General features: G+C 42.0%; 1 protein-coding gene across 2 annotated transcripts in view; it reads left to right on the plus strand.

Moving 5' to 3' along the window:
• Positions 1-10,994: 10,994 nt before the first annotated feature.
• LOC125393978 (vomeronasal type-2 receptor 1-like) overlaps positions 10,995-26,099 on the plus strand; it is a 32,083-nt gene continuing 16,978 nt past the window's right edge. The window contains exons 1-2 of one of the 2 annotated variants that reach the window (XM_087899470.1): positions 10,995-11,158; positions 17,028-17,209. The gene's annotated coding sequence lies outside the window, so the exon portion shown is untranslated. The remainder of the gene's footprint in view (positions 11,159-17,027; positions 17,210-26,099) is intronic. The other variant, XM_087899469.1, reaches the window with a different exon arrangement.

Here is a 26,099-nt window from a genome sequence, read left to right on the forward strand (position 1 = left end):
ACTAGGGTCCCAAAAAGCCAGTACATGCAGTAGAAACAAGTCTCAATGCCTTTAAAAAGAAAGTAATGACATCATAGATACTGACACCACTTCAAGTAATGAGCTGTGTTTTGTATCTGACCTGATGGTCTGAGAGCTTCTGCATCATCCCAAAACTGTCACAAGAGAGTGTGGCAACTTTCAAGTGTGAAATCTTTAACTCTTCACTGTTAGAAAATATATTTGAAAGCAATATCTTACTATGTAGACTGTGAACCATTTCAGACCCAAAATTTAAAAGGAAAAAAATAATCTGCTATGTTGAGGTCAGTATGGGGACATTTTTCTTTCAGACAGTTCATATTTTATTTTTTCTTAATTCAACACCTTGAGAGAAAAATGAATACAGAATTAAAATTATCTTTATTTAAAAAAAAAGAAAAGAAAAGAAAACCATCTCTGTGCTCTCACAGGAAGGGTCTTCTGAAATGCAGGTGGATGGATACATTTCAGCGTCTCATTTTCCATCACAAGTCCTCTGGCAACTTTTTCATTCAGTTCTGTTTACAAATGAAGAGACATGAGCTCATGTGGCTAGTGCCTGCTGAGATACAGACACCAAAGCCTGTGATTAGCTTTAGACCTTGTGGAAAGGAAACAAGGCAAGCCCAGGGGGTGGATTATTGCTCACAGGTTGGCACTCTTCCTTTCCTGAGTCCCGTGCCTCTGATCACACAACAGGGCTCCTTAGAACAAAGAGCCTTTCCCAGAACTCTGAGGGTCCTAATGAGTCAGGAAGGCTCTGGCTGTAGGTGAGCCTTCCAAGAGTCAGATTCACTAGTACAGTTATTGAACAGTTATCCTGCCAGAGAGTTGAACAGTTTATCTTTTAAATCACAATATTACTGTTAGAGGAGGCAACGGCAAGCTGTTTTGTCACCTGTCAAAGTAAGGTTGATTTTCCCTGACAGACATCGAGGTGCCATTTCCATGGAGCTCTGACAATGTAGGCAAAAAGCAACCCCAAAAATTTACAGTGGCCACTGGGGTTTAATCATATGTGTCTTCACCCAGATTCCTAGATCAGAGACAGAGACCAAATATATTCCTCACTCCACAGTTACATATAATAAAGGACAGCAGCCATTGGCCCAGAAAGAAAGATGAAAACACAATCCTGTCTTAGTCGGGGTTACTATTGCTGCGATGAGACACCATGACCAGAAGCAACTTGGGGAGGAAAGGGTTTATTTCGCTCACACTTCCATAGAACAGTTCATCATCAAAACCTTGAGGACAGGCACTCAAGCAGGGCAGGAACCTGGAGGAAGGAGCTGATGCAGATGCCAGGGAGGAGCGCTGCTTACACGCTTACCTTCATGGCCTCCTCAGACTGCTTCTTGTAGAATCCAGAACCACAAGCTGAGGGAGATCCCACCCACAAGGGGCTGCGCTCTCCCCATCAATCACTAATTAAGAAAATGCCCTACGTATGGAGGCATTGTCTCAACTGAGGTTCCCTCTTCTCTGATGACTCTAGCTTGTATCGAGTTGACATATAACCAGCCAGGATAGGCCCCGTCAGGTTCAAGGTCTACTAGGCTTAAAGAACCAAGGCCAAAAGTGGTCCTTGAGGTGAGTGTGAGCATTAAAGGGAAGAAGCGAGTTCCCTTTAAAAGCTGTGGCGAGCTTCATTAAAAGTGGGAATAAGAGCCAGGTGGTGATGGCACGCACCTTTAATCCAGAACAAGGGAGGTAGAGGCAGGTGGATCTCTGAGTTCGAGGCTAGCCTGGTCTACAGAGTGAGCTCCAGGACAGGAAACCCTGTCTTGAAAAACAAACAAACAGAAAACCAAAAACAAACAAACAAAAGAGTAAGAATAAGAAAGAGACAGTGAAGACCGCAGTGGGAAGGCCAGCGGAGAAAGTCAGAGGAGCCTCTTGAGAGAGAAGCATTCAGAAATATCCCTGAACAAACACCCCCATGACCCCACTCCCATAGAAATCTGCAGACCAATCCCCAGGGTGAAGGGGGGTCTAGCTCACAACAACCTTGGGCGGGGTAGAAGTTTCACATCGTGGGATTTAGTTCAGTGTGGCATACATGGGAGAGAGCGTGGTGGGGCCAGATACCATAAATTGAGAATTGTCAAGTCATAGCACCAACTGTTCGCAATTCTCTCTCTTGAAGAGAGAGCTACCGGGAAGTGGGGCCTGACTGTGTCTAAGTGAAGGCCCATGTCCAAGTAGACACTACCTATGTTTGATCTCTTCAGTTCATTAAGGACGCTTCCAAGAACAGGCAGATTCTGTCCACTTTTCTTTTCCCCTAACCAACGAAAACACCCCCAGAGGCCTTTATCTCCTCAACTCAGAGATATAGGACTTAAAAGTTATTGTGTGGATTTCGGGAGACGTCTAGACTCCAGCCCCTGGGCGCTGAAGCCATTGCGGTGAACACAGGCTGGAAGACTGCTTGCTGCTCAGATGCTTCATCATTCCCTCCGTTTTATAATCACTTGGAATCCTAATTAGTTCCCATTCGATGATAGCAGATGAATGGATACACTGATCTCCTCCATCTTTTTCTTTCATGTGCAGACTGTCCAAGCGGATGGGAAATTAACACAGCACCCAATCATTTGTACTTACCTTGCTTCTACTATTTCAAGCTATATTAATAATTTCAAAGGATTTCATGGTTTATAAATTGCTTCCTCCCGCTTTAGTCATAATCTTCCTCTACGCTTTTAGTGTTGAAAAAGCTCCTGATGGTGTCGGGCGCTCGGCTTTCGTCTTCCTCAATATCCACTGTACTCCACCTGGGCCAATGGCTGCATCCTCCAATCACACATGAAATTTATCCTCTCTCTTCTAAAAACAGTTAAAAGTTTACTACCTGTAATTTGAGCTTTGTAACATAATATTATCTTGTATCTTGATTTAATAGCAGTGGAAGCATACCTTTTTTCATAAACATATTATTATTATGAAACTCAGGTTTTTGATGGGAGGCCAAGATGGGCTAAATAGACTTTTGGATTTTGAATATTTCAGCACACACTTGTCCCAGAAGGAGTATGGCCCTTCTCTGCATCCAAACAGACAGCTCTCAGCTATACCCAAGATGAAAGGCACCCAGACATCACAGACATAAACATGTCTCTTGGCTTTGATGAACTAAGAGAGCCACAGGTTGCCACTCTTTCTACTGCATCTATTTCCAGAGAAGCAATTTGCCATCGTAATTAATCTCCTGCTGTGAAACCAGCTGACTTGAGAAGCTTTTCTGGTTTAGCATATGGACCCTAGAGGGTCCTCTTTCTTCTTAGGTGCAGGCGCGTGGCATAGCTGCCGCGCGCTGTGGCTCTATGGAAATTGTGACGATAATACGGGTTCTGGTTTAAATGTCTTGTCCCCACAGGGGAATGTATTAAAACTCAGTTCCCTTCTGGTGGTGCTGTCTTGCAGGGTTCTGTAAACCTGAATAAGTGTGGTCTAAAAGGAGGAAGATCACGAGGAGCATCACCTGGTTCCCACGGAAGGATATCCTGGTTCCTAGGACCGCCTTCTTATTTGACTTCTTGTCCGAATGTAGTGACGGATCCCCTTTGATGTTCTTCCGCTGATGCTCAGCCCATGTTCATGGGGCCAAGCGACCTTGGGCTGGATCCTCTGAAGCTAGGAACCAGAATAAATCTTTTCACCTATCAGTGCTTCTCTCAGGAACGTGGTCAGTTATACAGAGGCAACAGACAAAGCGCAGAGCTGACTGCAGTTGGCAAACGAACATAATCCTACCTGTGGAGAGCAAATACGCAACTTTAAAGTAAAAATAAAGGGCCACATTTACTCCAATCTAAAAACTTTAACATGTTTCTCTGCCTGTCAATTCTTGTAGCACAAATAATAAAAACTCAGAGATAGATACTTCGGTTCAAGCTGAAGATCAGAAAAGCAAAGTGGCCAGCCACTGGCTCTTACCTCTACCTCAGACCAAAAATGGGCCCTCCATGAATCCACAAACCCAGACTGAAAGTGAGGCCTGTCTCCTCTCGTTTTATATTCCTCTCTAGTGCCGGGTTAATGGTTGACCACCACCACCTGGCCTCTATGGCTAACTAGTGTGCCTGCTGGAATTAAAGGTGTGTGCAACCATTGCCTGGCCTCTATGGCTGACTAGTGTGGCTAGCTTTGCATTCTGATCTTCAGGCAAGCTTTATTTATTTATTAAAACACAAAACATCACTATAAATTCTAGTCAATTCTACACTACAAGTTGACCGTGTCAGTTTGCAGGTGATTTTAAATTATTTTTGCAGCTATATCAAAGAATTTACAGTCCATTAAACTCTTTAAGATACATAATACAATATTTGCTTAGTATTGAATATTAATACTCAATATTGATAGGGTTGTACACCTACCACCACCCTCTTTACAACATTTTCCTCTTCTCAACAAGGAAATGCCATTCACCAATCCTCCCTCACCCTAAAACCCAGGGAGCCACACACCTCACCTTCCATGCTTGTATATTTGTCCTCTCTAGACATTTCACTTAAAAAGAATTATACAGTGTGTTTTGTGTTTAGTTTCTTCATATAAATTATGCATTTAAGTTTATCTATGTTGTAGGACATTAGTGCTTCATTTTAATAACTTAAGAAGATTTACACACCACAAATTTTATCCAGTTGAAAATCTTGATCTCATGAAGTTTGGTACCTGTGAGGCTCTACAGCCATCATAAAGGAAATAGTTCAACCTGTCTGATCATCCCCAACCCACCCCAGCACCATCCCCAGACCTAGATCATCACTAATTTGTTTTTCTTTCATGAAATACTTTCTTCTTCTGGAAATTTGTAACTATGAAATCAGACATTATGTAGCCTTCCTTACTGGCTTCTCTGGTGTACTACAGCATTTCTCTAGTTCAGTCCATGTTGAAGCATGTCACAGTACTGTCTTCCTTTTTTCTGAGTCACTTTCTTTTTGCCTCATAACAGCGATTTGTGAGAATTCACTACATGCATTTACTCTTTCATTGTTGATATGTATTTGGACTTTTTCTATCCCAGGCACTATGAGCATGCTACTATAAACATTCTAGTAGAATATGTAGGTATATGTTCTCGATTCTCTTGACAAATAAACAGAGGCACAACTAATAGATCATGTGAAGACAATGTTTACCTCTGAGAACCTTCCTGATTGTTTGCTGAAGTGAATGGACTGCTTCTTCACTCCCACAGCACTTTATAGCTCTAGTCTCAGTAGCTCTCTGCAAAAGCTTAGTAGCACGTTGTTTTGTGAAGTTGTTCCTGTGCTTCTATTCTCATTCACCTCTCAATGTGCTTCGGTTTGCTTTTCCCTAGTGCGAGCATCTCAAAGAACCAACGCTGTGGGCATTCTTTAAGATGGTGTCAAATTTTTAATTTTTAAATTTAGGTTCATAATCGCCTGTGAGCTGATTTTTTGCCTATGAAATAAGCTAAGACCTTAGGGCCTTGTTTGTTTGTTTTGTTTTGTTTTCCCCCTAAACACAATCAGCTATTTTGGAAGATTTTTTTTTTTGGACATGCCATTCTTTTCCAGTTGAATTATTGTGGCACCTTTGGGAAAAACTGCCTGTTAACGTAAGGGTTTATTATCTCAGTCCACCCGTCTGCCTTCATGCTGTTTTCATTTGTATTTATAACTTTCTTGTCTAGGCTGGAAGTTGATTTTCTTGCTCCTTTTGTCTATTTGTGTCTTCCATGTGGATCATTGATTCCATTTAGAAGAAGGACTATCAAATCTTCTTCTGGTATTTCAGCTCTCATTATCTTTGTTTTCTGGTCTTGAGGAGTTATAAGCTTGTTGAGGTTTCATAGTAGTTTGGTTTTTTCATAGTTTTTTAGTGGCTTTGTTGAGTTTTACACATCTGTTGTGATAGACACGTTTTAATATTTCCCCTTTCATACTCTTTTAATGTATCCTATTTTATGTGAATCTTTCTGCTGAGTTGTACCCTACTTGTGTGTCCTGTAAGGTTCAGAGACACTGGCACTATAATGCCGACTGGGAAATGGAGTTTACAGTTTTCTAGAGTTAAGAACACTCGTGATTTACTAGTAACTAAGGACTGGGAAAGACGGAGGGTAAAGTGTGAACAAGAGAGTTGACATGCTACACGATGAGCTCCATGGAAACGCAAACTCTTCGTCCTAAAACTCAGGAGCTCTGTGGGGTGTTGGGAGTTGGATGGCACAGCCCAGATGTGACCAAAAGCAACTGGTGCATGGCTGAGATTCCTCCCAGGGCTAGAAAGGAAAGAGGGAGCTGGGTGAGCCCTGGAGCAGCCTAGGGTCAGAAAATACAAGAAAGGAAAGAACTGATGATCTGAGGGCTACCCAAGGCCAAGTCAAAAGAACAGATTAGCGTGAACAAGTCGCGCTCCCACGGAGAACACACAGAGCTAGAGTGCAAGCAAGGAGAGAGGTTAGAAGGCAATAGACCTGGACAAGAACCAGGAGTTCAGGTTCAAAAGGGGAGAGGGGAATGATGCAAACGTCATGGGGGCCGATGTTTCCAGAGGAAAAAGTAAGTCCTGCCTTTTAATTCAGTGTATTTCCTTTTCCAATTATTAATGTATTATGATAATTCTGGCAGCTGTACATATTTAGCCATAAAACTGTATTATAAAAATATTAAAAAGCATTATAAGAACTCTAGGATACACCATGGAGAGCAAAACTAAGAATCTGTGGGGTAGAAGAAAGAACTGAGGAAAACAGAGACAATTTGTTCAATATGTATAAAATATGTATAGCATAGAGTTTCCCAAGAAGGAAAAGCGACAGTCAAGCAAAGGGACACTTATTATATATTTCTAAATAGACATGAATAGAGAAGAAATTTTTGACATAATTAGAGTCAATATTTCAAAAATATAAAGCTAAGAATTTAGGGCAGTGAGATGACTCAGAGGCTCAGTGTGCTTGCCACAATTTGAGTTTAACCTCTAGAACCCACAAAGTAGAAAGACAAAATCTAATTAAAATTTTTATTTTACATTCACAGGTGACAAGAGTCCTGTACCAAGTGCACACATACACATACACACATAATAAATAAATAAATGTAAACCATTTTTAAATAAAAGGGAAATAAATAACATTGAAAGCTTCAAGGGGAACACCACCTCACCACCTCACCTATAAAAGCAAACAAATCAAAATAACATCAAACCTTTCAAAGCAGCCCTAAAAGCCAAAACATACAGCATGATATATTTCAAGCTCTGAAATAAATAACTTGTCACCATGAGTGTTATGCCCAGTTAACTCGTCTTTTAAAATTGATGGAGAAAATAATATTTCAAGAAAAATCTTATGTCTTTGGTTAACCCACTCTTATTATTTTATATTTTCCCACAAGGCTTGTGCCCTACCGGCAAGGTTTCGGCTGGAGGCTTGCATTTCTTCCTCTGGAAGCTCCATGGTGTCTCTTGACTCCGCTTTTTTTCTCTCAGCATTCAGTACAATTTTCCCCACCTAGCTCTACTCTGCCCTATCAGCAGGCCAAAGCAGTTTCTTTATTCATTAACCAATAAAAGCAACACTTATACAGAAGAACCTCCCACACCAAGCATCTTCTCAGGTTCTTCTTGGATGACTAGCACTCATTTGACTGATAGAGAGCATGGAAAAGGGATTCCACATAGATACAGCAGATGAGAACATACATGGTATGTTTATTAAACAACCAACCTGCTGTGACAGTGTAGGAAAAGAGGAGGCAAGAAACTGGGCTAGAGGTGAGAACGGCCTATGGTGTTGACATCAGGCTTATACAGAATGGCTGGCATGTGAGACTCTTCAAGGCATAGTAACAGGGATGTTAGCTAATAACCATGTGCCCATCAGGAAACAGAGAAAGAACCAGAAGTGGGGCCTGGCTATCAAAACTCATGGTCTTCCCCAATGACTCATTTCCTTCAATACATCTCTTTCTCCTAAAGACTCAGCAGCTTTATAAGCAGCGCCACCAGCCATGGACCAAGAGACCAGAACATGGGAATGTGGGAGATATTTCACATCGATACCACAATATTCTGTCCTTGGTCCCCAGAGGCTCACAGCCATTTCATACTGTAAAATTGAATCTATTCAAATTTTCCCGTAGGACAGCAAACATATAGGGTTATCCTTCTTAGTGATATGTTAGATTGAACTATATGGAATTGCTGACACATGATACTTTTGTTTTATAACAATGACAAATAACTATGGCAAAATCAGATACATTTTGATATTTTATTTCTTACCCTAGATAGGCCTTTGTACATAGCATGTGGCTATATATTCGAGGTCTCCTTGCCTTTGGAGAATGTCACAAATGCTATTAAGGTATAATAATAGTATGTTGAAGTTTTTAATTTAGCCAAGTTAATGAAATACAGTTTGTATATTTTAGTTTTAAAGTTGATTGACTCTGAGTGGCAAATATGGCCATTCCAAGCTTACTCCAAGTTTTTAATGTCTACAGGGGGAAGAAAAGTTGAAAAAGGATAGTTAGCGAAAGTTTTTGATGACAGGAACTACTGGATCTTGGAGGCTGCTATTGAGAGCCGGCAGGAATACAGACATGCCATGATTCCCAGAATCCTTGGAGGGCCTGTGACTCTCCTCGCTTCTTCATTTATCCAGCATTCCCACTCTTGTAACAGTGAAGCTGTGTACTCGTTGCCAAGGAGATGAGGCACTTGGATGTCACAGACACAGAAAATCACGATAGAAGGTGGTGGCACAGTGTGAGGCCAAACCCTGCGCCTGAGCTCCTCCCATAGCATCCCCAACACAAAGTGATTTTAGCCTTGGCATAAAAAGCCTGTGTGTCAAATGATTACTTGTCCAGGGCCTTATTTTCCTTTCAACCCAGATGGAAACAAAACAGGATAATCATAACCGTTTGTTGACCATGTAATACAAGCTATAGAAATAGAATTAGTGTCAAGGCCAGGGGACTGACATTTGCTGAGGCATGAAAGCAGCCTTTCAAAACCACGGGTACTGATGCTACAGCAATTCTCCAATTCTAACAGATTCCAGGAGGAGCCAGGAGGATGCTCAGCAAAAGGAGACAGCACATGGCCTCTGCAGATAGAGTGTACATTTGCTCCCAGTCATTGTGTCATGAATTTGGTGACATGGTTAGTGTTGCATTGCCTTCTGTAGCCCACATATGTTAACAGCAGCAGCAACAACAATGTCCTCGTTGTTTAAACCTCCAGGTCACATCTTGTTTTGAGACATCCAATCATGACACTGGAGACATGCAAACAGAACACATTAATACGCAAATGTTTTACTTCCTGTTGCAAAAATGATTTTCTGAAGGCCTAAGTAGAAAGCCCCTGTCCTGACATGGGCATTCACTCTGGAAGAGCTCTGCTTTTCTTAGAGTCACTGAACTGTCATTTGAGTTTGCTGTAAACTAGAAAACTGGATTGTGAGGCACAAGTAAACAGGATTAGGGAGCTGCCCTATCTTCTTAGAAACTCACCTGTCCCGAGCTGCCTGAGTGTTTCTTGCTAGTCTCAAAGAGTGGTCATCATTTATCCTACCCATCCCTCCTCCAGGTTACGGCAAGTACCCCTGTCAGATGCGACAATCGTCTAGTCTTAGTGTTCCATCAAATACACATTTGACCTGGGATTGAGAAACTGCAGTTACTTGAAACAAAGTCTCAAGGGACAAGTGACAGAGGCCTTATTTCCAAAGCGTGTGAACAAGTTCCCATGTTGGAGATGATCTTTATATATATATATATATATATATATATATATATATATATTCAGAAAATCATCAACAACCAAGTCCTTCCTGCATGGCACTCTTTCCCTGTGTAAGTCCCCATATAGTTGTTCATCAAAATTAGCTCTGGGCACAATGACCCCAGGAATTTTGACTTTAGAGCAAATAAAATAATGGTGGATTCTGCAGTAGAGACATAGGAATAAGCATTAAAAATCAGAGCATTTTTATTGGTGAATTGAGTCCATTGATATCAAGTGATATTAATGACCAGTGGTTGTTAACTCCAGTTATTATTTTTTTTTTTTGGCGGTAGTGTTTGTGTGTTTCCCTTCTTTGAGTTGTGCTGGTGGAGGGTTGTCAGATGTCTGTGTTATTATGGGTGTTGTTGGCGTCCTTGGGTTGTGGTTTTTCTTCTAGTACTTTCTGTAAGGCTGGGTTTGTGGCTACATGTTGTTTAAATCTGTTTTTGTCCTGGAATATCTTGTTTTCTTCATCGATGGTGAATGCAAGCTTTTCTGTGTATAGTAGTCTGGGCTTGCATCCATGGTCTCTTAGTGACTGCAGCACATCTATCCAAGATCTTCTGGCTTTCATGGTTTCCACTGAGAAGTCAGGTGTAATTCTGATAGGTTTACCTTTATATGTTACTTGACCTTTTTTCCTTTGCAGCTCTTAATATTCTTTCTTTATTCTGTATGTTTTGTGTTTTGATTATTATATGGCAAGGGGATTTTTTTGATCCAGTCTATTTGGTGTTCTGTAAGCTTCTTGTACCTTCATAGGAATATCCTTCTTTAGGTTGGGAAAGTTTTCTTCTATAATTTTTTTGAATATATTTTCTGTGTCTTTGAGCTGTAATTCTTCTCCTCCTTCTACTCCTATTAGTGGGGGTAGGGTGGGGAAGGGAAGAGGGGGAGAGAGAAGGGAGAAGGGGAGGATTGGGGAGAGCTTTGGGGAGTGGGATGGTTGAGATGGAGGAAGAGCAGATATGGGAGCAGGAAAGAAGATATCTTAATTAAGGGAGCCATTTTAGGGTTGTCAAGAGACTTGGCTCTATAGGGGTTCCCAGGTGTCCAAGGTGATGTCCCCAGCTAGGTCCTTGGACAGTAGAGGAGAGGGTTCCTGAACAATGCTGACAAGAGGGACCTTTAAGGGGTGATTAGGTCACAAGAGCTCTGACCTCATAAATGGATTGTTACCATGGGAGTGGGTTAGTTGTCACAGAGTGGGCTTCTGGGGAAAGATGAACATAGATGTTCCCTTCTCTCTCTTGAGCATGCTGTCTTGTCCTGTTTTCCGGCCTGGGATAAAGCAATAAAAAGGTCCTAACAACATGAAGACCCCGTGATCTTGGACTTCCTGACATCTGGAACAGTAAGGGATGAATCTCTAGTCTATATAGAATCCAGTGGTTGGTACTGTATTACACCAGCATGGGTGAAGATAATAAGCAAAAGCTTCTGAGAACTCTGAGCATGATAGCAGGTCTTGTTTACTCTGAGCTTGCTTTAAGGGCCATCTCTTTGAGAATATTTATAGGCGATCTCTCCTCAAGCTACAGTCCTCAGGACATTTCTTCCTCTCTTTCTCTGGATGTCAAAGTCTAGCAAAGCATTCTGGGAAGCCTACACATCCATTACACAGGTGTCATGTCCTCTCCCTTCCCTGCATTATCACTGTACCTCCTCCCTCAGAGTCCAACACTTCTACAGAATAAACTTGAGGTTTCCAGGCAGTGTTTGATGAAGTCATCAGCTGCTACGTCAGCATCCAGGAACTCAGACCTGTTTGGCAGTTTGGATCATTTCCCTGTTTTCTCATGTGTACCCTCTTCTTTGGTACCTGGTGCCGGCATTTTATTAACTTTTAGGACCTGTATCATAAATCAGATTGTTTCGTGACTCTTCCAGTTCAGGACTCTCCAGTTAGATTTCCACTGTCTCCCAGTCTCCAGGATTTAAGGATTGTTCTCTCTTTCATGCCTTTCCCCATTCTGTGGGTTGCCCTCTTTTTTGGAAAAACAAAACAAAACAAAACCTTGCTGGTATTTAGTGAGACTTCAGAGGGAATGGATTCAGTTCTGTGTATCTAATCTGCAAGCTCTACTTGCATGCTACCAGCAAGGTATGGATGTGGCATGGGGTGCTTATGATTTAAAAGTGACTGGTCATTTACTTTGTGAAAATTACATTGGAAAAAAATGAGATAGGGTGGGTCCTCATTGTTGTCTAGGTTCTCCGGGATTGTGATTTGTATGTTGGTTTTCTTTGCTTTATGTTTAAAAACCACTTATGAGTGAGTACATGTGATAATTGTCTTTCTGGGTCTGGGTTACTGCACTCAAAATGATGTTTCTAGCTCTATGCATTTGCCTGAAAAATTCAAGATGTTGTTATTTTTTCTGCTGTGTAATACTCCATTGTGTAAATGTACCACATTTTCCTTATCCATTCTTCAGTTGAGGGGCATTTAGGTTGTTTACAGATTCTGACTATGACAAACAATGCTGCTATGAGCATAGCTGAGCACATGTCCTTGTGGCACGATTGAGCATCCTTTGGATATATACCCAAAAGTGGTATTATTGTGTCTTGAGGAAGGCTGTTTCCCAATTTTCTGAGAAATCACCATACTAACATCCAAAGGGGCTTTTATTAGGAGAGAAAGCCTCATAACCACGCGGCTGTGGTTGGACTGGAGGTGAGAGAGCAGTTAGGCATTATGAGAATATTAGAAGAGACAAAGGCAGAGACAGAGCCATCATGGATAGGGAGGGGGAAAAAGAGCGAGACAGAGAGGAGAAAGGGGTTAACTTCTGAGGAATTCCTTATTTTCTTTTTAACAATTCGAAGGCATCAGGGTTGGTTTCTCAGAGCGGCAGAGAGAAGGAAGAGCGCTAGCTAGCTTACAGGTCTCTGCAGTGCTCACAGACAGTAGAGACAGAGCTGGAGGGGAGGCACGCATGACCTGGTTCTTGAAAGTAGCAGCTGGCAGTCTGTGATCTAGAATTTCCCACCTTTTTGTTTATATAAAAAAAGAAACAGAAGGACGGTTTTACAGAAAAAGGAAATTAGATGACGGGATACAAGGAATGATAGGTACCAGATTTGAGTGTCTGATTTCTTAGAGCTGCAGTAGATGTAACAGAATTATGATGAGGCCTCCTGACCTCATAGCAGGAAGTCAGACGTTGGTCTGTGGGTCAGAAGCTTGCATCCAGATTTATGTGTCAGGGAGACATCCCCGAAGTCTGTGTGGTATGTGGTACTGAGTCAGTGCTCAGACTAGGGAGGGACCAGGGATTCAAGAACCAAAACAGCTGTCTAAGGAAAAACTACAAGCATGGGTGAGGAAGCCGGTAAAGAGTTCGGAAATTAATTTTAAATTGCATTAGTTAATAAGAGAGGAGAGGTAAATAGAAGAGCTAATGGCAGAACAGGAATTCTGAAGGTTTTATTTTTGATATTTTAGGAAGGTTAGAGGAGATTAATAAAACATGTGTAAAACAGAAAGGTCTCATTTTAATTTTTGGAAAGCCTTAATAAACTAGTCATATTGAAATGTGTAATCTCATATATCATTTTTGCTCCTCTATATGAATCACAGAAGAGACCTTTGGGATTTTGGAGCAGGACCCTACCTTCATCTGCAGATAACTAATCTTGGTTGGAAAGACAGATCTTGGCCTGCTATTGGTCCTTAGTGGAAGCTGGAAATTTGACAATGGGCAACAACATTATCATAAGACCCTAGCTGTCCATCATAAACTGGGTGTTATCTGATCCACATAGTCTGGAGTAAGATGTGCACAGTAGCAATCTATTATTAAACAGCAGTGGTAGATATGTGTGTGTGTGTATGTGTGTGTGTGTGTGTGTGAGAGAGAGAGAGAGAGAGAGAGAGAGAGAGAGAGAGAGAGAGAGAAGGCCAAGCATGTTCTGAAGGCACAAGTAACTAAGCAGGAGGCAGTAACTACTTTGGATTTGTTGATAACACGTAAGCACATCGGAGGATAGGAAATAAATACAAACAAAATCTTCTACCTCAGTGACATTCTTAGGAGTCTAGTGGTGAGGGGACACGCAGAGATATTCTTTCTAAGATGAAGAAAAAGTTATTGCACCTGGCCTGTCCCACCACCAAGAAAAAGTACAATGTTTTGTGGGACTATTTAGTTTCTGGAGACAGCACATTCCTCACTTGTGTGTTACTCAAGCTGCTGTGGGATGATGCTCTTGTACCCTGTAAAGATTTGTCACTTGTATTGCTTTAATAAAATGATGGTTGGCCAGTATCCAGGCAAAATATAGATAGATAGATAAATAGATAGATAGATAGACAGACAGATAGATAGATAGATAGGCAGGGTGACCAGTCTAGGAGAATAGGAGAATTCTGGAGAGAGGAAAGGCAGAGAGGTAGTCGTCAGCCAGGTGCATAGAACGCAAGTTGAGAATGCCTTACTTAGAAAAGGTACCAAGCCATATGGCTAAACATAAATAAGAATTATGGGTTAATTTAAGTTTTAAGAGCTAGTTAAAAATAAGCCAGAGCTATTAGGTCAAACAGATTATAATTCATATAAGTCTCTGTGTGTTTCTTTGAGACTGAATGGCTACAAGACCAGGTGGGACAGAAATTTATGTCTACACAAGCCCATTTATCAAGTGATTCAGACAGGGTCTTCAGCAGGTCCAGGATGCTGTGCAGGCTGCTCTACCATTTGGACCATATGATCCAGTAGACACACTAGTACTTTGAGGTATCAGTGGCCAAAAGGGATGCTGTTTGGAGCAAAGTTTTCCATAAAAGATAACTCTTTCTGACCTAAAGGGAAAGAATTTTTACTCTTATCATTTTAAATCTTGTTATATTTAAAAGACATTTGGAAGTTGTTTGATATATGCCTAGTTGACAAAATTAATCCTAATCTGGATTTTTACCCAAACTTCTGGTAAACATGACATTGTGTCCTTTCTTTGGTCAAAGTTTTGATGTAACAGTTTGCTTACTCAAATCTGGATTTTAACATTTTCAATATAATTAGTCTACCTATAAAATTACTAAATATTTAGTCACTTCTTTAGGCAGATACAGAGAGAGAGAGAGAGAGAGAGAGAGAGAGAGAGAGACCCTTCTTTCTGCCCCAAAGCTGTGGAACGATGGGTGGGTCAAATAGTTTTACCAGTATTGGAAATATCTATGTCAAATTAGATCCAAGTTAGTCATAAGACACAGGGCTTTGGGCTGTCACCTCACCTCTGAAAAAGAAAGAGAGAGGGGGGAGGAAGGAAGAACGGAAGGAAGGGAGGGAGGAAGAAAGAACAAAGAAAAAAGAAAGGAAGAAAAAAGAAAGAAAGAAAGAAAGAAAGAAAGAAAGAAAGGAGGAAGGAAGGAAAGAAAGAAAGAAGGGAAAGAAGGTAAGATTAGAAAGGAGATTTATCAGCAATTCTGTCCTGGAGACATTTATAATTAACCCCTACTTTTGGATTTCCAGGTTATTTTTGGCTCCTATTGTTGGGTTTTAGGTTATTTCCAATTCATCACTATCTTACTGTCTGCTACTTTAAACACCTTTCTATCACTATCTTTAGAAAAAACAGACTTCATGCTGTTACACTTCTGAAAACTGTTAAGTCTAACTCAGGTCCACTGAATTAGGGCCAAAGTGCAGGGTGACCCACCTCCTAGAAGCCCTGAGGAGCCACTTTCCTGTCTTCACTTAGAGGCTGGAGCATCCCGCTCATGCTTGGTCACGCTGGCTCCTGTGTAGCAGCCCCCTCTGCCTCTCTGTAAAGACACCCGTGAAGACAGCACTGGGCCCACCAAGGTAATCAGGACACTGTTTTCCTGGTGTCTTCCATCCATTGGCTCTTACAATTTTCTGCTTCCTCGTCCACATACCTCCCTGAGCCCCAAGGGGAGGGACTTGATGGAAACATACCTCTAAGAACTGAGTGTTCCAAGGTCTTGCACTTTCGGCACATTGGCCAGTTGTGGATCACTGTGTGAGTTCCCGTGTACTTCCAAGAGGAAGTTTCTTTCAGTGAGACACTCATCTATGGGTACAGCAGAGTGTCAATAGTGTAATTTTATAGCTGCATTCTTTTAGCAGAACAATTAGATTTCCCCTACATCCCTGGTTTGTCTCAGGTTTTTGACCACGCAAGCAGTGTCAGGCATGGGTTCCACTTCATAGAATAGGCCTGAATTTGAGCAGAGAGTAGTTGGTCGCTCCAACAATATTTGTGCCACTGTTGTACCAGAATATCTTGTAGGCAGGTCACCATTGTAGATGGATGTATTTGTAACTGGTTTGCTGTTTTCCTTTTTCTTCTGGTAGCATGTGGAGTACCTTCCCGTACCAGTAGGGATTAAGGTTCCAGCTAAGCACCAGCATGCCTTTTTGTGCTCAGTGAGATACGTATCACCTACCTGACACCAGCCTGGTGTGGTCACTGGGATCCCAGGTAGAAACAAAGAAATGGGAAGGAAATAGAAGAGGGATCTGAGAGGGCCCACAGGAAGGGGGAAACCTGGATCCCTTGCAAGGTGAGGCAGAGTCTCCATTCAATCCACCATACCCAGTCATCCTTCTCCATTTTGGTTCTCTATTATGTTCATAAATAACATGACCAGAAGCAACTTGGAAAGGAAAGGGTAGACTTGGCTTGCAGGTTACAGACCATCACTGAGATAAGTCAAGGTAGGCATCTGAAGGTAAGGAGTGAAGCAGAGACCATAGAGGAAAGCTGCTTACTGACTTCCTTCCCCTTACTTGCTGAGCTACCTGTCTTAATTCAGTCCAGACCCCCTTGTATAAATATCATATCTTTCATGGTGGGATGGATTCTCATTCATTGGTCAGCAATCAAGACTTGGCCACAAGACAATCTGATGGAGGCAATTGATTGAGATTCCCTCTTCCCAGATGACTCTAGTTTGTGTCAAGGGGACAAAAATTACCCAGGACACCCTGTCTATGGTGGCTATCATTCTCTTACTGTAAGATATTCCTCTTAATGAAGCTCCTCCCTGGCTTCTAAGGGGAAGCCTCTCTTTCCCATTATGGCCTCATCATGAGGTCTCAAGTACAATATATTCTTCCTATGTAACATTCTTGCAACTCAAAGGCTGGCTCCCAAAGTTGCAAGACCCTCTCTCTGAATGAAGCTCATTTCTAAAGGTTAATTTTGTGCTAGCTGCTTTCCCAAACCAACTATTTCCATGCTCTTCTCTGTAGCAGCGTCCACCTAGACACACAGATATCCTCTGCTCTCAAATAGGATCAAAACGCTGCTTGGAAAATGGAGTTTCTTGGGGCAAAGCATTGTTTTTCATCAATATGGAATGACTTAGACCAGAAGACAGCCTGATATCAACACCTTCCAAAACGAAATGAGCACCCTGAACATACGCAACTGGGTAAGTGTTCATTTCCCTCCTGATTCAGACAGTTCTACATAGGGAACAAGATGAAGATTGGTGTGTCCACGCATACACTGTCATCACACAAATATTAAGTGGGATTCACAATGGTCAAAAATCTGAAGTAATGATGTTGGGAAAAGGTAACATACATGTAACATCTGAAAAGCTGTCAGTGGTCAAACCTTTGAATACTCTTTGTCTGTATTGATGAAAGTATTTTAGGCTCAGGTGTTTTCCTGGCTTAGAGGCAAAGACAAGTCAGGACAAAACCTGTCAATATTCCTGGAGGGCACCCAGACCGTTCCCAGAGCCCTTAGAGATCTGCAGGGATGGAACCCAGCAAGGAATGAAAAAAGAGCATGCAGTCGCATCTCAGACCCAAAAGGCTATGTGTATCACATGCAATTAAACACCCATGGCTATTTGTGCCAATATTCACAAGGCATCTTTTGCCTGAGTCATGGATTATTGAATCTAAGTTCAAAATACAGTGAAAGAAACAATCCCACCTTGAGAGGAAATAAAACGACTTCCACTTGGCTACATTAGTGGTAGTGTGCCTCTGAGTTTGAGTCTTGGAAATATTCACCCACAACCAGAGAATTCCTGACTCTTTAGGATCCTCAGAGTTGGGAAACAAAACAAGACTCTAGTATAAAGAGCCCTGTTCTGTGATAAAGGGTTGGGATCAAAGAAAGGAAGAAAGGACGAGCTAGTGAAGAGAGTAGAGCTAGAATCTACCGTTCTAGACATCACTCATGTTCTTTCTTTCATGCATCTAAAACAGGAAGGTGCCTCTGTGTCTGTATTTCAGTGTGTATTAGTATGTGAGCTCATGCCTTTTCACTTGTGAAATAAAGAAAACCAAAAACAGTCACCTGAGGACTTGTGATGGGAAGTGAGGCGTTGAACAGACATCAATGTGCATTTCCCAAGACCCCACTCTGTGAAAGCACGAGGTGGCTTTCTGTCACCTTTGCTTTTCTTTCTTGAATTCTATGGCATTTGGAGGATGCAGCCATTGTGGCCCTAAGAAAAACATACTTGTTAGTGTTCTGATGATTTCACAGCTGAATTCCAGATGACAGTGCACAAGGAAGAAGCTTCTTCACCCCAGAAAATAATTCCTAACCTAGAGGAAGACTAAGAAACAAACAGAACATTTGAATGTATAAAATACTAGTTTTAAAATAATAATATAACTTAACATAATATATACTAATAAATTTACAGTCTGTAGAGCAGCATTTCCTGAGAGGATCAAGACATTCACTGTGGGTGATAAACATACCATTACCAAGGGGTCTCCTTGGCAACCAAAGGGTAATTGCTCAGAAGCAGCTGCCTTCTGGCAAGAAAAGGAGGACAAGCAGGAGTGAGGAGTCATTCTGAAGCATGCTGAGAAAACTGGAGTAAGCCCAAAACCTCGGAAGGGATTCCCATACTGTCAGCAGTGAGGAGAGGTCACTCACCCAGTGCGATAATTTATTACATGAAGCCAAACTCTGAAGGGCATCTAGGGAGAAAGTCCTGAGAGAAGTCCTAAGTTTTGTCAGCAACATCTTGAAAGTACAAGGGGACACTATATGAAATGACCACACTTTGGAAGGTGAAGATTCCCTAGACGCTTGACATGCTGCTAGCGCATGGGCAAGGCAGGAGTATTCTGAAGATGGAGCTACCTATGGGGAAATGAGTATAGGGTCATAGTTCACCAGTGAACTAGAAATGAGAGCCTTTCTTTTTGGAAACTCTAGGGTCAGTGAGTGATCGACTATGTTTACAAATAAGAAATCTTACAGTGAGGATACGGTGAAGGCAATGGCCATCATGGTGAGGTGTTATTGGAAGAGGGCCGTTTGTTGGTTCCGGCAGCACAGACCCGAAATAACCACACAGATACTGTATTAATTAAATCACTGTTTGGCCCATTGGCTATAGCTTCTTATTGGCTAGCTCTTTCTTATTAATTTCACCCATCTCCATCAATCTGTGTATCGCCACGTGGCTGTGGCTTACTGACTAAAGTTCTGGCATCTATCTCCAGTGGAACAACATGGCTTCTCTCTCTGACTCTGCCTCCTTTCTCCCAACCTACATCCTAACTTTCTCTGCCTAGTTCTGTTCTGCCCTGCTACAGGTAAAGCAGTCCTTTATTAGCCAATGGTATTCACGGCATACAGAGGGGAATCCCACATCAAGGTGGGATCCAGGTGACTGGTGGTCCTATTGGTATCATGTGAAAAATATGTGCATGATGGAGGTTACAGTTGGAAGAGCACATGTGGACGAATTGCATTTAAAAATGAGAAGAATGGCATTTAGTCTGAAATTTTTCTATAGAGAGTATCTCACCTGTTCAGTCTGAGAATTCATAGAGGCAGGTGTTGGCATATTTGGTCAGTACAATAAATAACCAGACCAGCTCAAAAATAATAGTTATAATTTAATAACTGAGAAAGAGGGAACTCACGCTACAAGAGTGGGAGGTCTGAAATCCAGAAGGGTCCGGCGAGCACCACGTAGAGGTAGAGAGAGAGAGAGAGAGAGAGAGAGAGAGAGAGAGAGAGAGAGAGACTGCCTCTTCCTGTTTTTCTACCTGGGCTCCAGGCAGCCACACCCTAACCAGATGTGATTGGTTGAGCTTCCCCATCAGACAGGATCTCCCCCATTCAGTCTGAGATTTCAGAGAGAGTAAAGCTTGACAGTACCCTCTAGACTGCAAGCAGGTGAGATACCTGCCTTAGGTTGTGCCCCCACCTCTGCCACCTCTGGATGCTGTCCAGCCAAGACCCAGTCTTCTACCTAACTACACACACCTGAACATCCTACCCATGGCCAGCCCTCCTTTGTATCCCCACGTAGGCACAGGTGCAAACTACCATTTGGAAAAACAGCAGACTACATAGGCACAGCTGCAAACCAAACCAGTTACAAGAAGAGGGACAGGCATAAGCTAGACCAGTTGGAAGAGAAGATGAGTAAAGGCCGGTAGAATACATTCAACAACCAAAAGAGAAACATGGCATCACCAGAGCAAAGTTACCCTACAACAGCAAAACCTGAATATGCCAATGTAGCTGAAATAGAAGAAAATGAATTTAAAGATTGCTTTATAAAGATGATAGAGGCTGTAAAAGATAAAATGAAAAATTCCCTTAACGAAGTTGTGGGAAAGACAAACAAAAAAAATGGAAGAAATCAATAAATCCCTTAAAGAATGTCAAGAAAAAACAAATAAAACAAGTGAAGAAAATGGTTCAAAACTTGAAAACTGAAATACAAACAATAAGAAACATACAAATTGGGGGAATTCTGGAAATGAAAAATCTGGGTAAGCAAACAGGAATTACAGATGCAAGCATCAGTAACAGAATACAAGACATGGAGGAGAGAATCTCAGGTCTTGAAGATATGATGGAGGAAATAGATTCATCAGTCAAAGAAAATATTACATCTAACAAATTTCTAACACAAAATATCCAGGAAATCTGGGACACCATGAAAAGACAAAATGTAAGAACAACAGGGAAAGAAGAAGAAGAAGAAGAAGAAGAAGAAGAAGAAGAAGAAGAGGAAGAGGAAGAGGAAGAGGAAGAGGAAGAGGAAAAGGAAGAAGAAGAAGAAGAAGAAGAAGAAGAAGAAGAAGAAGAAGAAGAAGAAGAAGAAGACCTCAAAGGCAAAGAAAACATATTCAACAAAATCTTATTAAAAAAACTTTCCCAACCTAAAAGAGGATATGCCTCTAAAGTTGCAAGAAACTTACAGAACACCTTCTTAAGCATTTGGGAAGTTCATACAAATTTATGAAATTCTTATTTTTACTTGAAAGCTCATTTAGAATTGGGCAAAATTTACTGTCAGGATTGTTCCCCAAACAGACAGATTCACTTTGTTCAAAACTGAGATAATGTCTACTGAATACCCAATTTTGAATAGCCACAGTTTGTCATTTTTCCATGTCAAAATGCATTGTTCTTAAAGCAGTACTGGCTCTATTCAAATAGCTCAGTCACACATTTTATTCTCCAGACAGCCACCATAACACGGTGCTTTGCTTTGTGACATAAACGTACTCCCTATGGTGGGATGCTTCTTAGGCCTTGATGCAGAGGGGAGAAGCTTGATCCTACCTCAACTTGATATGCCATACTTTGTTGATATCCAAGGGAGAAGTAATCCCATCTGAATGGAGACAGAGGAGGAGTGGATAGGATGGGGGGGGACTAGAAGGAGGTGGGGAAGGGGGCTGAGGAGAGAAGGGAGGGGAAACTGTGGTTAGTTTGTTAAACATAAGAAAGAAAAAAGAAAAAAACACCATGGAACGGCCACAGTTGAAAAAAATGAGAAATGATTTTTTCAGTGGTTTATTTCCTTTTGTTAGAGAAATAGAAACAAGTTCCTCGCATTCTATGAGATAATACAGAGAAATATGAAACAGTTAAAATTTTCACTGTTAAAATATTGATTGAATGAATATGGAAATACAAAGACGACTGACTATAAGACAATAGGAAAGATGAAACTCCCTTTTGATTTCTATTTCACAGTGACTCCTTTTTAACATTTTAAAGACATTATGTAGAGGAGAAATATAAAATACTGGTAAATCGTAGAAATTTGAAATGTAATTCTAGGTGCTGTTCGTTAACTCTTATTTTCTCCTTCTGTCCTTCCTTTCTTCCTTCCCTCCCTTCCTTCCTTCCTTCCTTCCTTCCTTCCTTCCTTCCTTCCTTCCTTCCTTCCTTTCTTTCTTTCTTTCTTTCTCTCAATCTTCTCTCATATAATACATCCTGACCAGGGCCTCCCCTCTTCCCACTCCTCCCAAGTCCCTTTCACACATCCCCTCTCCAACAGATTTACTGTTCTTCCATTTCCCCTTATAACAGAGCGGGACACCCAGGGATATCAACCAAACAGGACGCAGCAAGTTACAATAAAACTAGGTACAAATCCGCATAAGACAGCAGAATGAGGCAACCTGGTGGGAGGAAGTGTCCCCAGGAGCAGGCAGAAGAGTCGGAGACACCCCCACTGCCACTGTTAGGAGTCCCAGAAAAACCCCAAGCTAAACAACCACAGCCTGTATATAGAGGGTCTAGCGCAGAACCCTGCAGTCTCTGTGGTTCAGTCTCTGTGAGTCTCTGTGAGCCCTGCTTAGCTGATTCTGTGAGCCCTGTTCTCCTGCTGGCCTCAACCCCTCTGGCTGATATCTGTTATTATCGCTTGAATGGCATTGGGGATTCTCTTTGGCCAGGGAATACTTTCAGGAACGTGGTCTCCAGGACTCTGCATCCCATTAGGTGACTAAGATATACCTGGTTCTAGGTTCTCTATGCAGTGCTTTTAGCTTCTGACAGATTTAGGTGTTAGAAGTAAAACTTATACATCAAGGGTTTTTTTGTTCACTTATCTTTTGTTTTTAGATCTCTGCCGGTTACTTGAAATGTCCTTTGGAGTAAAACTATGTGATCAGATGTTCTATACATTTTCCATGATCCAGAAATTTGTGCTGAATTTTACTCTGACTGTGCTATATAGACTGAATTCTAAGGGTTTGGGGGTGTTTAGAAGGAGCAGAGAGGATGACTGAAAGACTGGGAATTGATGGATTGAGACGAATTGATCTAAAAAGAAGAGATTTGTCTTTGGGTGGGGCCTAGCAGAAGGGCAGCAGAAGTGGCTGGAGGTGGGGCCAGTAGCAGAGTGCCTACCTTGGATGCTCGCTTCCTGGAGCTGAACAGAATTGTTCTAAGGTAGCTTAGCCATCGACGTGGTTGCTGTGGCACAGAAACTGTGTGACCTTCTTACCATCGAACTAATAAAAATGACAGAACACAAGTTTGACTTGAAGTCTTCAATTCCAATTTTCTATTCAGTTGTTTCTGCAGCTGAAAGAGAAAGCTTGGCCCACTGTCCTCCCTTTTGGTACTTTATGATGAAACAATATACTTTTTCACATCTTCGGGGTAGAGAAGACCACAGAGTTGGTTGCAGGGAGGCTCAATGAATGACAGTGCCAAACTAGAATAGACAGTTTCTACAAACTACAGTAACTTTCCCACGGAAACCCATGATTGTGTCGTTATTTACCAGTGCAAAGCACACAGAAAACTCAGGTGTCTCTTCTCACATGATTGCTCAGCTCCTAGTCCAGATCCATAAATTGCGAGTGATTGAGAGATCTGTGACCAGGATGTGAAATTACGCAGCAAGGAGCAGCAAGCGGGCCACCGGGTTGAGGCACACACACACTCCCACTCTCCATCAAGGTGCCTCCTTGAAATGTGGGTGACGCGTTATCCTCAAACTTGCCATACCAAAATGGTTAGCAGAAAGAGGTGCTTGATTCTGGGATTAACCGCCTTTTTATGGGTTGAATTACATGCTCAAGATGAAAACCAGAGTGGGAAATGCAGGTTGCTGGGCAAGTTTAATTTGACTGGCTATGTGGAAGCCAAAAACCATTCAGTTATTATTGGAGGACTGTTTCCTATTCACTCCAGGACCATCCCAATAGATGATCCTGACGGGGAACCCATATCAGCCTTGTGTGAAGGGTAAGCCATTGTTTAATCTTTTCTATAAATTTATTTGAGTGGCTGGAGAAGCGTGGTTAGCATGGAGCCTGGATTCCAAGCGAAGTTCTCTGATTCTACCTTTATCTCAGATTACAGAGGGGTAGAGGTTGTGTGTTTGCCTCAGAAAGTTGCTCGTCAGAGGGTTCTCTGTGGGCCAGTAGCAGCAGCAGCAGCACCTAAAAGCTTGTTGGACACATAGGCTCAGGGATAGCATCCCTCATCTGCTGAACAGAGTCCACACTTTGAGAAGACCTCTGTTGGCTCAGGTGAACCCTGAGGTTTGAGAAGCACGGATGCTGCAGCGTGGCTGCAGCTGCACAGTAACAGTAACAATCACTGTTAATTGTTACAAACTCAAGTTCAAGTGTGCAGTGTGGGAACTCTGGTTTGTTTCTGAGGCAAAGTTCATCCCAAGATTCTGATCTGCAGAAAAACTTCTGTTCGTTCTACAGTGTTGTTCTCTCTCTCTCTCTCTCTCTCTCTCTCTCTCTCTCTCACACACACACACACACACACACACACACACACACACACACACACACACACACACAAACAGGGAGAGGAAGAGAACGGGGGACTTTAGATATGAAATATGCCAAATATTAAAAAGAAAACAAAATAATTATCTACAATTCCATCCCCAAAACAAGCAATTTTTTATATTGCTTTCTGGATCTTTTAAAGAACAAGTATATAATTTGAAATATTATGAAAGAAGCACAGACACTGTTTAGATTGGACATGCTTCCTCCTACAGCAGGCTTTCCCATGATGCTGTGTGGTCAGTATGCCTGTAGACACATACTGAAGTTTGCAGTCTTTCATCACTGTAGCAATCACAACTCCTTCCCTTTATTCCATGCTTCGTGTTGGAGTCGTTACTGGAAGGAGCCATCTTCTGTGCTGTTGCTGACAAAGTGAAAAGTTTGTGAGGAGTTCGCAGTCATCCCTTTCTTCCTCGCTCTGATTGCTTCCATCCGCATAGGGAGGCAAAGGCTCCAGAAGAACTGAGGGACTGCTTGGTTGTCATAGCAGCAGCCCATCGCTGCATCACGGCTTTCCCGGCTTTAGATTCTATCATCGTGGACCACACCAGACTTTCATGAACTGCATGACCTAATTTGGCCTCCAATCTCTATTGGAACTTCTGAAGTTTATTTTCCACAAAAGTTGAGGTTTCTGTTGAATAGTGGACAATATTTCCAAACAGCTGATGAACAACAACTAGACGTGGAAGATTATTCTAGTTTTTCAGTATTGTAAATAATTCAGTTTGGGCCAGAAAGCTTTATCCTTTTATCCAAAGATAACTATTTCTTTGGCTAGGTTAAAGGTGGAATTACAAACACAAAGCAGGTGGGGAATCTTCTAGCTTGAGATGAAATGCTGTCTCACTGTGGAAGGTACTGCTGCACTGATTTTGGAGCTATATTACACCATCAGTGTGAACTTGTAAAGGAAGGCATAGGATGCTAAAGCCATTTGTGTCTGGTCCCTTCTGTTTGCTACGTTAACTGTGTTACCCCCCTCACTCTGCCTTCCAAAAATGCTGGTCTTTCCATCCTTGAGTGTGACACTCTCTCTGGTTGTGCTAACTTTTCACCAGCTGTCTGTATGTCTGTCTGCAGCCCTCTCCCCATGCTGTCTGTCTGCCTGTCTGCAGCCCTCTCCCCATACTGTCTGTCTGTCTGTCTGTCTGTCTGCAGCCCTCTCCCACCTCTCCCTATCCTTCCAGCCTTGGCATTGCTCTCAGCTGGCTCATTTGGATTTCATTGCTCAGACCTCTGTTCCCATCGCTGTTTTCCATCACTTTGCTCGGATGCTTTCTTCTTTCCTTACATAAATCAACATTTTCAGGGGAAAGAAATTGAAAACAGGCTCCTTGTTACTATATTTATAGTCTACAACACCAGAGGAACTCAACAGGTATGAACTAAAAGAAAAGCAAAACTAAACCAAAACAAAAAAAGAATTAAATAGAATGACCAGGAGAGATGGCTCATTTGATAAAGTCCTGGACTTGCAAGAATGAGGACTGAGTCAGAAACCCCAAAAACCACATAAAAACCTCGGTTGTGGGGCCATTCTGTAATCCCAGCGCTCAGTAGCAGGGAGACAGGAAGATCACTAGAGCTTGCTGGCCAACTGGGTTAGCCAAGTCACGATCCAGGTTCAGTGAGAGACCTTCTCCCAGACGACAAAGCAGAGAATGACAGAGAAAGAAAGGTGACGTTGACGTCTCTGCTCCACACTCGTCAGAATGTACACACACACAGGTCAGAAGGGAGATCTCAAATTGTGAA

Source organism: Myodes glareolus, chromosome 20 (assembly GCF_982192425.1).
Source record: "Myodes glareolus chromosome 20, mMyoGla1.1, whole genome shotgun sequence".
NCBI classification, from domain to species: domain Eukaryota; kingdom Metazoa; phylum Chordata; class Mammalia; order Rodentia; family Cricetidae; genus Myodes; species Myodes glareolus.